This window comes from Rattus norvegicus, chromosome 15, assembly GCF_036323735.1.
Source record: "Rattus norvegicus strain BN/NHsdMcwi chromosome 15, GRCr8, whole genome shotgun sequence".
Classification (NCBI taxonomy): domain Eukaryota; kingdom Metazoa; phylum Chordata; class Mammalia; order Rodentia; family Muridae; genus Rattus; species Rattus norvegicus.
Genome location: NC_086033.1, coordinates 36587455 through 36601562, shown reverse-complemented (window position 1 = coordinate 36601562; position 14108 = coordinate 36587455). Strand labels below are relative to the sequence as shown.

Genomic DNA, 14108 nt, shown 5'->3' with positions numbered 1-14108 from the left:
ACTCTCAGCTATCTCTCCAGCACCATGTCGGCCTGCACACGGCCGTGCTTCCTGCCATGATGACAATGGACTAGACCTCTGAATGTGAGCAAGACCCAGCAAAGTGCTTTCTTTTCTAAGCATTGTCATGAGCATGGTGTCTCCTCACAGCAACAGAGCTCCAGCTAAAGCTGGAACGTGGCATTTACCCATAATACCTCACTTAATCCTCAGAGTGACCCAAAGAAACACATCCAGACCCAAGTCTCACAAGCAAGGAAAGCCAAAAGGTCTTACCCAAAGCTTCCCTAACAAGCCAAAGCCAGACTTAAAATCCAGGTTCAAGAAGACCTGTGTCCAAGAGGCTCCTTGGTTAGACCTCACTTGCATCAGAGATCAGTTTGAAACGTTATTATGTGAATTAAACTGGAATCTTAGGAGAAAGGAATTTGTCAAAACTCCTTAAACCTCTCTAAGCTAACATAGTCTTACTATTCTCCATTTCAAACAGAAATAAACTATCTTTTTATTGGTAGTGTCAAAGAAGAAGGCTTAAAAGGTGACAGAAATAGCCCAAAGGGAACTAATTAATATTTCTGAGAACAAAGTAAATTCATCTCTGAAGAAATCTTGAAGAAATCTGAGGAAAGAGTGAAGAATCAATTCCCAGCACCCAGCTCAGATGCCTCATAACTGCCTACATATGACTCCAGCCCCAGGGGATTTGCTGCCCTCTTCTGGACACCACAGGTACCTGCACTCGGAGCACACACCTACCAGATAGACCCACACATATACATAATTAAAAATAAACATTTTAAATCTTTTAAAAGTGAAGAGGGCATTGCAATTTTTATTGGAGGAAGCTGGGAAATCAGACATGGGAGAATTTTCTGAAAGTCACTGAAGCTTCTCTGACTGCATAAGAATAGAATCCGTCCATACTTTTAGAAAAAAATTTAATGCTATATTATACAACCTAAGTGGTCCTTTCAACAAATCCCAATGAGCATTCTCCCCCAATCGTTGTACTCCCAATATGTGTGCTATGAAAAGTCACTGTCTCCAGTTAAAACTGCTCAATGTTCCACCTTATACTGTCTCAATCTGTCAGGAGACTATCTAGGCTGAGGAAAATGTAATGGGCAGAAGCTTGAACAGAAAACCCTTGCCTGTAGAGTAGCATCTTTCTTATTTCACTCATAATCTAATGGATCGTTTTTACGTCAGTTTGACAGAAGCTAGAGTCGTTTGGGAGAGGAAACTTCAGTTGAAAAACTGCTTCCATAAGACTTGCCTGTGCATCCAGACCATCATGGCTGGTACCCCCACCCTGGGCTGGTGATCCTAGGAACACCGAGAAAGCAGGCTGAACAAGCCATGAGCGAAAAGCAGCACTCTTCAAAAGTCGCTGCATCAGCTCCTGCCTTCAGGCTCCTGCCCTATCTGACTTCCTGCCTGGCTTTCCTCAGTGTCAGCCTCTGATGGAGAAGGGTAAGCTGAAATCAACCTTTCCTTCACAAGTCATTTTCAGTCATGGCTTTTAACCACAGGGATGGTGACTTTAACTAAGAGAAGTGACTACAAACTCGACAAGCAGCTCCTGATTCTACCACTCTGTGCCAGGAACAGCCGTGGGTGCCACGGGTGTGGAAGTGAGTACAGTCTGAGCCCCACGCTTAGGGGTTTTATTAAATTCCTCTCAGGATCTGATCTATCCTCCCCTGTTTCTCCTCACCCCTGCCACCCACCCCCAAAAGGTGTCCTACAAATGGCAACCTGCCCTAGTGAAACTAGGAGTCCACTTTCTGCAACTGGAAGGAAAGACGGATGTTACTCAGATAATTCCACAAATATACAAACCATAGTTATGGAAGCTTCATAAAGGAAAGTTGCAGCCAGGCAATGGTGCAGGCCTGAGTCATCCTAGAGACTTGGAATGTTACCACAGGACTTCAGACCCACCTCAGCAACCTGGTGAGTAACCTTTCTCAAAAGTAAAGTTAAAAGAAAGCTAGGGTTGTGGCTCGGTGAAAGAGTACTTGCTTGGAATGCATGAAGCCATAGGGTCAAGCACAAAGAGACCAGAAAGGAAGAGGAAAGCAGGGGAGGGGAGGGCAGGGGAAGGGAGGGGAGGGCAGGGGAGGGGAGGAAGAAGGGAGGAAGGGGCTGGAGAGGGAGAAGAAAGGAAAGAAGTGTTGAGTCTCTTCTAGAGCAACTAATGGATCTGGCTCCCCTGTGGAGTTGTTTGAGTTTGCAAGGATGAGAGGATGAAGGAGATCCAGACCATCTGCAGCAATCCACACAGAGAGAAACATAGACAGAGAACTTGAGGGGGCCAAAGGGACTAACATAGCCCTGTGTAAGGGCCCTCAAGGGGTGGTGGCTGACAAAGAGGGTGTTAGAAAGGCCAGAAGTCTGTGCACAGCTTCACAAGCCAGTGAGACAGGTGCTTTTGGACAGGCACCACAGTACTTGATCGACTGGGATGAAAGGGTTCTTAGGGGACTTAGAAGGAGCTACTGGAAGAACAGTAAGATGAGTCCAGTGGGAACTGGTGGCCCCTGCCTGGCTGCTGCAATTCTTACTGTCCTTTTTAGTCAATAAAGCCACAACACCCAGACCCACTGAAAGGACATTGAAAATCACTTCCCAACCTGCCACCCATCCCTTCCAGCAGACAAGTCAGTCCCTACACATCGCTTAACAATGTGCTGCCAAGCCAACTGGAGGAGGTAGAAATCCCAAAGCATGAAGGATACTGATCTGACAAGGGTCTGCTGTCTACTCCCTGTCCAAACAAGTGGGGACAGAGACCATGTAGATGTTCACCATAGTGAGAATCTAAAGGAAGTGTGCACATCAAATGTGTCTCTTCTAAGCAACCACACTAGTTTTAATGTTCAACATGAAATTCCCTGAGGATCAATGACGTCTGTGATCGAGGTGTTAGCTCCCGCCTATCTTGATAGTGAGACTTGTCAAAAAGCTTCCACATGCCCGACCCAGGGTTGACCATGGTTCCTTGACTCTACTGTATAGAGCAATGTCTCTTAGGTTGACATCATGTCCACAATTCTCCATGGACTAGGCTCCCTTACAGCCAGAGTGTCGAGAAGATGGTCCTTATGTGAGAACAGCACATGAACAAGAGGAGAAGCCTCGTCCTGGTCCACATACCCACTTCTCTCTCTAAGTCCGACTGTTGTTTCCTACTGGCTTCAAGGCCCTTGGCTTCACACCTTGTCAGAATCCCACCAACCACCGAGTGGTCAAAGAGGCCTCACCTAAAAGGCAAGTCTGTCCAGACACAAGCTAGAATCCTCTCCCATTAAGTGCGTGTCCATGCAGCTCCAGGCTGACCTCCGGTTGTACTCATCATCCCTGGGGACCAGGAAACATGCAGCTTCCAAGGCTTCCTCCAGCCTTGCAGACAGGAACACAATGCAGAAGGCCTGGAAATCTCTGCATTTAGCACTTTTTTCCCTTTTAAACTAGACAGAAAAACATTCTTACCACTAACATGGACTGTCCAGTGCTTACCTCTGTGTGCTTTTGTCTGCAAGTTTCGAAGTGGAGAAGATTTTAATTGAACTATCCTGGCACAGAGAAAAGCCCCGCTGTGTCTCTGTGGAGTCTGCAGTCCAGCTCCTTCCCTCTTCTCTACACTGCGTGATATTCTTCCTTTGAGGAAAGCAAAATGGAGCTGGTCACCTGCTCGCACCATTCTAACAGACTGTGAAACACGCTTTGTGGAGGAGCTGTATGAATTGTGGGCAGAGCTAAAGATACGACTGTGGCATTTTAACATACAGGCTCGGCCATGCCTGGGATCTCATTGAAGATGCTGTTATGAGAATTCTTTACATGAAAAGACTATGAGCCCATCAATGGTATGTTAAAGGAAAACGAACACAGGGAGGGGGTGAGAACCAAATCAAAGGGCTGTTCTGCTGAGATCTGCCTTTTCATACGTTCCAACTTAATGATAGAGTTTTGTCCAACTCCGCTCTGTAACTGCCTTGGAAATGCTTGCTTTTCTAGCCAAATACTAAGATCTTGTAACATTTTCACCCAAACTCCAACGCACGTGCTCTTCTTGTCCTTTCTGAGAAAAGATGGGAATAAGGCTTGGAAAAACGATGGTCCATTTCCTCTGCTACCGCTAAACACTTGGGGCTGGTACTCCAGAATGGAAGTCGGTTTACTTAGCTTACAGTTTCCACAACTGTGTTGTGATGTGGGATGGACAGCATCTGCCCTTACGAATGAGACCTTGTGTTCCCATGGAGACAAACAGTTTAGGGGCAGAGGGTTCTCTCGGGAGACAAGGCCCTGCTGCCTCAGTTTTACCAGTGTGGTTAGCTGTGGGAGGAATCACTGGCCACAGATGCACAGAGGCGCACTCAGGATTTATCGGCTGCCTTTGTGGGGAGCCTTAGCCATCTGTTTTCCTGAGCCTTTGTTTTTCCGTGTCTCCCCAGACATTCTCCATACGCCTGTGAGAAGCAGAAGTGGAGCAGAAAGGGTCTGGGAATGCAGACATGGGTCCTGGGTTCCCGGGGCAAGGGCATGAGGCAGGGGAATTGTTTTCTTCCAAGGAGCCCTGTCCTGGGCAGAAAGAAGTCATCACTAAGCTCCTGCTCTGGGTGATGTTTCCCCTGACAGCGCTGCTCTCCTCACCTGTCTAAACTAAGTAAAGAGGATCCAATATCCACCGCGTGCTGATCTTTTCAGCAGATACTCAAAGGATAAAGCCGGAGTAATTTATTATTCTTCTTTTAATCCCACAGAGTGCACTGAGAACTTTCAAACAGTAAGACATTCTTCTGAGAAAAGAGCCCCTCTTATCAGCTTGGCCCTGTCCAAAATAACGATGACTTCACGCTGGCCGGGGCATCAGGATGTATTTGTCCCCCGTCAATAACGAATGCTTGGGATTGCATTTCACTTCTGCAGAGGGCAAACCTGGAAGCATGATAAGCTGCCCTTCTTAAAAGTGCCCCCACAACAGCCCACCTCCCTGTTTAATTATGCTCTACCTCTCTCTGAAGAGGAGACAGCCCAACCTCCCTCCACTTCTCTTGGCCCAGCATTCAGGAGAAGCACTTCAGAAAAAAAAAAAAAAAAAAAACCACAGACAGGCAGCTTATTTCTTTAGAAGTCATTTCTTTTATAAGGTATAATATCTAGGTAGCTGTAGTGAACCTCATGAACAAAAACTTTAAGTTACTCTCCAGCTGAATTTGAAGTACAATTTTTAGCTAGAGCCATGATGATGTGTCTGTTCCAGACACAATTAGGGCGGACTGTTGCCATAAGCAGTCCACAGAACCCTAAGGAATTGCCATGCTACAGACTGGACACCAAGGCAAACCAGCAATTAAGCACGTGTCTGTTTTCCTGTCTAAGTACTTTGGGGTTGTTGAATAGCATGAAGTATTCAGGAAGTCTTTTCTCACTAAGTAGATGACCTAGGGGGTTCACAGCATTAATGTTTATATGCACGAACGCACACATACACACAAGTACACACATGCACAAAAACACAAACAAACACATGGCATACACATACACACAAGGACACACATGCACAGGGACACATGCACATAAGCACACACAAACACGTGAGCACACACATGCTCACATACATACAAGAATACAAACAAGCATAGTTGTACCACACACAAACATACACACTACAAACACACGTAAATAATTATATTTCCTTATCCAAGCTGTGTTTAAACATACCTACATGTAGTATGTGCTAAAAGAACTGGAAACTTGGCTTTCTCATCATTGTGCTCCTTGAAAATATTGGGTTCATATGTGTTTACTTCCAGTTATAGTTCTTGATTTCTGAATCTACTCACGAAGCAGTGTTTACATAGCCTACTGTGTTCCAGGAACCCCACAAAGCATCAAATATAGCGCTGTTCTAGAGCACCGTTCAAGACAGCAAATGTTTTCATCTCATAAATGAACACTTAAGCATTTTCTCATCATCTTTTTAAAAAGAGGATGTTAAAGGTTAGTGGAAAGGTTCGGTAATTCTCTACTTCAGGGCTAGAGTGATGACTGCTCTTCCAGAAGGCCTGGGCTTGATTCTCAGCACACGCATGGTGGCTAACAACCATCTGTAACTCCAATCTCCTGGGATCTGATGCCCTCTTCTGACCTTTGAAGGTATTGCACCCATGAGCCACTCAGTCAAACAAGCAGGTAAAACACACACCTGAGCCCATAAAATAATAAAATATAATGCTCTTTAATTAAAAAAATAATTCCCAACTTCATATATAACCTAAGTCTCTACTACTACCACACTAAAAAGTGAGTCCTGGTCTCTAAATCACTCCATCCTCCTCTGCAATCATGTGGCATCTAAGATGTCATTTATCACAAAGGTCCTATTGACTTGGGATGGAGCTCAAAAATCCCTGCGGTCCAGTGACATCACACAGTGCCAGTAAACCTACTGTACCACCAACCACATGAAACTACAACGCGTGCTATCCTGCACATCCCCATTGGAGTGTGATCAGACATCTTGGTCTGTGCATTTTCTGGGCTGTATCTCCTGTCGCTATGGCAGCCTGTGCTCCTTCTACTTATGAACATGCTCCTTAGTCATGAAATAACCTCAGGTGGATCTGTCGGGTGGGCCCCAAAAGCCACTGGCTAAATACCCAATTTAATAAAGATGGGGGGAAAAAGAAAGAAATGAGGCTCAATATAAAGGGAGGGGAAAGTCACTGGCTATGGGCAAAGACAGTATCATGCACACTGCAGAGGGACAGAGGTGGAAGGGGGCAGGTGACAATGACAGTCCTGACATTATGCTGGACTTTACACCCCAGGTGTCTCTCCCTCTCACTTCTACTTTGCTCTGGAAGGGGTTAGCACGTGAGGATTTCTTAAATAAATATGCACTTCCTGACTGGAGGGAGGTTATTGTAATCCATTAGCAACCACTTTGCAGGCTTGGGCATGTCGGAAGGCTCCTGGAGGAAGTCCTGTGTGACTGCATGTAAGACGGGTCTGACATAAATGGTCATGGAGGAGAACTATCAGGTACACACTGAGAGGCGACACAGAGAGACAGAGAACTGCAGAGTCTAGAACAGAGCCTGGGGTAGGGGTAGTGGAAGACAGACCTGGAGGCACTGAGAGAAACTTCCTCACTCAGAGTACATCCACACAGCCTTACCAGCCAGTGGGACTTCTCCATCTTCCCTTCACCCCCAGGGAACACCATGAAACAAAGTCCTTCCGGGCACAGAGGATGGAAGACGTCGTCACCCGGCCTAACACAGCATACTGTGTCCTTCAGTGATCTGCCATGAGACCGGCTCTCACAGAGCAAGCATGGGTCTTTGGTCTGATGACATTTTATTATTCCAGAAAAATGCACTCACCTCTCCTCCCCCCACCTTCTCTTTAGCGCTACACAACCCATGTTCTCGGGCTGCAAAGCTTCCACAGAGGTCCTGCCCCACAGGGAACTCCCTGCTTGGCGCTCTTGATTGCTCGGCCTGGGGATGGAATGTCGGCCTCTGGACCCACCTGTTTTTAGGACTCTCGGAACCCAGGAAACACACTTCAGTGCCGTATTAGTCATGGAAGAGTCATGGGCAATGGGGCACAAGGTGGAGACAAAGGTGCACACTCCTGCCTGAGGCAGCCTAAAGCATTCTTCCAGAAACTTCCACTTAGGAAACAGGGATTCGTAACTTTACCACAGAGAAATATCGCAAGATGAGCCAGTATCAAGAAAAGATCTTAACAAAAATGGAGGCAATGTGGTTAATAGAAGTGTTCAAGGAAAGAGTGCAATATACCCACATGTGGGTGTGGGCTCTTGACAAACTCATGCTAAAGTTTCTTTTTTTTTCCATCTTCATTAACCTGAGTATTTCTTATTTACATTTCGAGTGTTATTCCCCTTCCCGGTTTCCAGGCCAACATCCCCCTAACCCCTCCCCCTTCCCTTCTCTATGGGTGTTCCCCTCTCCATCCTCCCCCCAGTACCACCCTCCCCCCAACAATCATGTTCACTGGGGGTTCAGTCTTAGCAGGACCAAGGGCTTCCCCTTCCACTGGTGCTCTTACTAGGCTATTCATTGCTACTTATGAGGTTGGAGCCCAGGGTCAGTCCATGTATAGTCTTTGGGTAGTGGCTTAGTCCCTGGAAGCTCTGGTTGCTTGGCACTGTTGTTCATATGAGGTCTCAAGCCCCTTCAAGCTCTTTCAGTCCTTTCTCTGATTCCAAGCTGTATATAGGCCTTTTGAAGCTTTGGAAATTATGCAAAAGGTATCTAAGGAAAGACCCTCTGCCTACTTCTTTTGCCCCTTTTGATGTGGTATTAGGAGGTGGACTGGAGACACTTAAATAAGATCCAAGTCTGATCAAATAAAACCATGGGGCCAGGGAGTGGGCTCAGCAGGCAAAAGCACTCGTCACCAAGTTTTGTAGCCTGAGTTTGGAACCCACACGGTAGGAGAGAACTGACTCCCACCATTTCCCCTCTGCGGTATGCACACACAGGAGCACACGTGTGCATTAAATAGAGATAAATATTTTTACAAACATGGGTCACAAGAGTTGTGCAAGAGAGTAGAAACCAGGGCAGGGCAACATCACGTCAGATAGACAGTAAATGGGGCTTCAGAAAAACTGCAGGAATGTACGGTAAGACACGTCCACACAGAAGCCTCTGATCATGGAAGAGGGGAGTAAGCAAACAACTTCAAAAGTTATTTGGGGGAAGCAGAAGGCATCTGTGTCACAGGGCTAGGGTCTACCCAATGGCGAGACCTGTGAATGGGATTTCTCATGAAATTCCTAGAAAATTAGAGGTTTAGAGCTGAGAAAGGAGAAAGGCTTAGGCTTTAAGCATGATCTGTGTCTATTTTAATAATTTTTCTTGTTTGAAATAGTTCTATATCTAAGAATCACCCACTGTGTCTATGCAGGCAACCTTCACAGCAAATGTTAACTGTGTTGTAATTCTTGACTCTGCCTGCAAGGCACTTCAAGGAGACTCCAGGATGAAGGGTCTTTTCTCTTATCATATTCTCTACTTTTTTCTGTATTTCTACCCTGTCTTGGGATGACTGGAGAAAGCCACATTTCCTTGGCTCATGTCTAGTTGAAGGACATGCAAGAATGAACAAAACCCTAGACTTGTCCAGCTTCTTACGCCCTGCCCAAGAGGAGAGTTGGGATCATTTGTCCTTCTACCTCCTAATTATTACTAGCTTCTTGCCCGTCCCACTGCAACCCGCAGGATTGAGAGATATGCCAGGTCTTTCTCAGGGGCCTTGAATCCACTTGCTCAGCGTGCATCATTGCAAGGGTCTGCCCAGAAACTCAGCACCACAAAACCAATAAAGTCTGTGCCATCAAAAGCAAATCAAAACATATGGCATCCAGCAACAGAGCCGGCAGAGGGTCAGCCTGACCATGTAGGCAAGCCTTTTGCAAAAGCACCAGCAGAGAGAGACACTTGAGAAGGAGCCAGGAAGAGTGGATTCTATGAGCTCCTTACTGCTGTCATAGCAACTGTCACCCCTGCTACCCCCACTACCATTGCTGCCCCCTTTAAACATGGCATGGAGGCCCACAGCTGTGGAGCACCAGCCCAGCCTATTGTCACAAATGCCAAAATGTGCAGCCCAGAGACAGAAGGACAGTATCAGTACCATCCAGCTGCCAGCTGCAAGACTGTGCCAAGCTGATGATGTTGCCATCTGATGTATGCCAATTTCCTTGTGTTGCCATAGTCATGTTTAAAAAATGCCAGCCTTGTGCCTGAAGAATGATAAAGTCTCCAGGATACAGAAGATACTTATCCAGTGGTGTCCCTCCAGGGGGGGATGGGGACAGACATCACATAGGAAGAAGAAACGCAGAAAGGGATAGAGAGAAGAAGCTCACAGCCATTATCAGGAGCTCCTGCAGAAAAGGCATGGAAATGGGCCTGAAACCAACTCAGGGCTCCCCACCACTGCTCAAGACCCTTCTTTTTCTAGAAGCCTTGCTGTGTCATCCCAGGCTCCAGTCCCAAGACATTTCCTCTTCCATAGACCATGCTTCCTCAGAAAGAGTTGGTCCAATTATCCCTGCTTCTGAGGCCACGTTACCTCCTGTCCTTAGAACCACAGCTCTGTTGCCATGTGCCAGAAGGTTGAGAGCTCATGGACATATGAGATCCTGGTAGCTCTTTTGGGGGATTGGCTATCCAAACAGACACAGCTGCCCTGTAAAGGGCTGCTTCAAGAAGACATGGCTGTTGTGTAAAGGACATCTCAGGTTTGCATAGTTTGTCTAAGCCTATTTTTAAATTATTTTCCCTCAAGTTCAGACTAATCCTGAAAACTGCTATCATGTGTGAACAAATGTGGGTGGGCTCCTGCTTCCAAACTCCTACAAGAGCATTCAGAACTACATTATCATCCATCCTTAGGACATGTGGAAGCTGTTTTGACTGTAGAAAGTTCTGTAAGAACTGGATTCACCAGGCAGGGCAACATCACGTCAGATAGACAGTAAATGGGGCTTCAGAAAAACTGCAGGAATGTACGGTAAGACACGTCCACACAGAAGCCTCTGATCATGGAAGAGGGGAGTAAGCAAACAACTTCAAAAGTTATTTGGGGGAAGCAGAAGGCATCTGTGTCACAGGGCTAGGGTCTACCCAATGGCGAGACCTTTGAATGCAAGGCAGCGAGCTGAACTCGAGCCTTTGTGAGTTATCGCCACTAAGCTAGGGTGAGGAACCCCATTCCAGGAGCACACTCGCCTTCTTTCCCAGAAGTCCTATATTTAATTTATGAAGTCACTTTAGCTTTCTGTTTCTGCTGAATCCCTGAACTGAGCAAGGTGGGGGAGGATGGAAGTCCGTGGAGAGGAGGGAAGGAAGGTGACTTTCCTGCTGGTGGTTTCTTCACTGCTGGTTTCCTGTTTGTTTCCCAAAGTCTAAGTTAATGAGTAGGGCATTGCATAGTTAAAAAAACAGGCAGGCCCTGAGGGAAAGTCCAGAAGGGGTAGGAAAACCAGTGCCGGGACAACTCAAGAGGAATAACCCAGCTGGCCTGAGCCCCAGAAATTCAGTGTCTGGCTGTCCCAGCAAACCCCTGGTCAACGGTGTTTTCAAACCAGCAATCCAAGCACCTGGATGGCAGCAGCAGTCACACACTCAGGCACGATGCTTGCCCTAGCTTTGTCCTTGCTGCATCTTCCTGAGAGCAAATCAGTGTCACTTTTTGGACTGTCTGCACTGCAGACACCACATCAGCAGGAGGAGTGGGTGTGGACTCTGTCCTCTGCAAAGGCCTGGCAAGTCGGGGATGTGGCTGCTGTGATTTCTTTTAAGACCATAATGATTCTTGGCAACGTGAGTGTCTATATGAACACAAGGTAAAGACTTAGGATCCATTCGAGGGAGCAACCTACGAAGTCACTAGTGTTCAAGCACGGCAAACACAAGAATAACTGTAAGGATTAGGGAGCACATCTAGAACCATCCAGGACCACACAGCATAGTTTTAAAACCAGTCCCATGGATCTGAAAGGACATTGATCTTTGACTGTTGAACACTCCTTCAAGTATTTCTCTACTTGTGAAATCACATTCTTGTTCACACTGGAGTATTGATGCAAAGGCATTTTATAGACTCCGCAGAAAACATGGGAAACAGGTGAGAGAAACTGTCGGAGAGGCCCCATGCCATTTTCTTTGGGAGGGGTCAGATTTTCCATGCGCTGAGGGCTGACAAGCCATGCCTGCTGCATTCTGTCCCAGTGTGACATGTTTCTAATGTTACATCGTGGGAGGTGTCCTGCAACCCAACACCAGACTCTCATATGCACTCCAGACAGGACTTGCAGAGTGAACTTCAGAAGTCCTGAATTGACTTGCTGAGCTTCACAAAGAATGCCAGGGCAACTTCACTTTTTCCCAGAGGGGTAAAGGAGCAACGGCTCTCTGCCTAAGGGTCCTCTCAGGGAATCTAATGTTTTATGGTCTTAAAAAAAAAATCCATCAAAACGCAATGAGAGACAAATCATTACAGGTTTTGTCAGTGGTGGTAGTGGTGGTTTGGGGTGTTGTAATAGTAGTAGTAGTTGTTGTTGTTTATTTGGTTGGTTGTTTATTCTTTTCGTTTCTTGACAGGGTCTCATTATGTAGCTCTGGCTCTCCTGGAATGTGCTATGTAGACCAGGCTAACCTTGAATATACCAAGATCTCCTGCCCTCCTGCCCCTGCCCAAGTGCTGGGATTAAAGGTATGAGTTACCACACCCAGCTTACTTTTCTTCATTTTTTTAAGTAAGCATTCTTACGTGTTTACAGGATGGAGCTGTAGGTACAGGAAATGAAACTGATTTGAGGAAGGCTCCAAAAGCTTGTGCTAAGACACTGTGCGCAGACTGAATCAGCAGAAAGGCGGGGTCACTGCTGGGAACAGACAGAGCAGTACCAGCAGCTTCTGGAAGCAGTCTCAGCGGAGGCTGGAATTTACCAAAAAGAGTTTTCAGTGCTCCCTGAAGGATCCAAACCCCAGCATCAAGACTGAGTTTGAATCACAAACCACAGAGCAGTAGCGTGTCTCCATTTTCTTACATCTCCCTTAGACTTAGAAAAAGTTCACAGCCAGCAGCCTGTATCTTGTCAATCAGAAGAGAAAGCCAATGGAAAGAGGCTCTAGGTTGTGGACCAGGGTTAGCAGATGCTATCTAACCTGTAGTAGTATATTAAAGACCCAGGAGAATGGAGGAGTGATGGGACGAGTTGGTTGGAAGGAAAGGGTTTATTTGTCTAAATGAAAGATGAAAACCCAGAAGTGAAGGAAGGCAGGCATCCCGGGCAGGGGAGGAGAAGCCTTCTATAGGCAGGGACAAGCAACCTTCCCTTCGCTGTCTTCACCATAGTAAGGCTGCCAATGCAGTCCCAGGAGGTTCCTAGCCAGCAAAAGCCTGTGCCTCTCTACCTCCACTGTAATTAAGGAAAGTGTTTAGAAAGCAATGAGATTTAGCAAAAATGACTAGGGCATTGGCTACAGGGAAATTGATTAAAATGGTGAGTTTGAGCCAAGCACTGACTGCAGCAAAAGCATCCCACATCCCTAGAGGGATCAAGTGCCAAGAACTTTCTGGTTCTTCCTTCAGGTCTCTGGGGTCACCTGTCCTTGTCCAGGTCTCTCTCTCTCTCTCTCTCCCTCCCCCCCAACCCAAATCTTGACTTTCTCCATAGACAAGATTTGGCATAGCTAGGCTGCATGACAACTCAGGTAAGGTCCTTAGAAGGTCTTGAGGTCACCATTCCTTCTTCCTGTGACAATCATTGGTTTGAGTACTCTCTGCCAGAGGATGATCACAGTGAACACAAGTAGATAGATCCCTGAGGTCTTCCATTCAAGATCGCAAACGTTAACAGGTTCATTCAAAGAGAGTAAGTCCCGTTTGCTGCTGCTGCTGCTGCTGCTGCTGCTGCTGCTGCTGCTGCTGTTGCTGTTGTTGCTGCTGTTGTTGCTGCTGCTGCTGCTATTGTTGTTGCTGTTGTTGTTGCTGCTGCTGTTGTTGTTGCTGCTGTTGTTGTTGTTGTTGTTGTTTAGATTTTGACTCATACAAATTCCACAAGTGGAAGAGCTGAGGTGGCTCCTTGTCCATTTCCAGGGGGAGATACAGATGCCTAACAGCCATTTCTTTTCAGAATCCGGCTCCTCTAATGGTGCTGTACTAGATCCATAGTGACGGCTGTGCCTGAAGGCATGTGAGAAAAAAAATCCCAGCCCTGTCCATACCCTCAGCCCAGCCCAGCCCCTCTCAGCCCTGCAAGATGAAAGCTGTACTTTAATAAGATCTGTAGGTGGTCATGTGCCCACAGAACTGAAGCTTTTGCTGGTGATACCGTCATGCATCCGTATTGCCCCAAACAATGAACCAGATATGAATTTCACCCCAGGAATTCAGAGGATCTGGGATGGGACCTAGAAGTCTGAAAATCTGAGTTTCTCCCTTTTCAAGGGCCATGCTTTGGCAACTGCTGGTACACACACACACACACACACACACACACACACACACACACACACAGAGACTGACAGACAGACAGACAGACA

At 46.6% G+C, this 14108-nt stretch overlaps 1 long non-coding RNA gene across 1 annotated transcript; it reads left to right on the top strand.

Moving 5' to 3' along the window:
- Positions 1–1484: 1484 nt before the first annotated feature.
- On the top strand, positions 1485–5214 carry LOC120097152 (uncharacterized). Its single transcript, XR_005494388.2, has 3 exons — positions 1485–1634; positions 1740–1956; positions 3071–5214. It is a non-coding gene; the product is annotated as an uncharacterized LOC120097152 (long non-coding RNA).
- The last annotated feature ends 8894 nt before the right edge of the window (positions 5215–14108 follow it).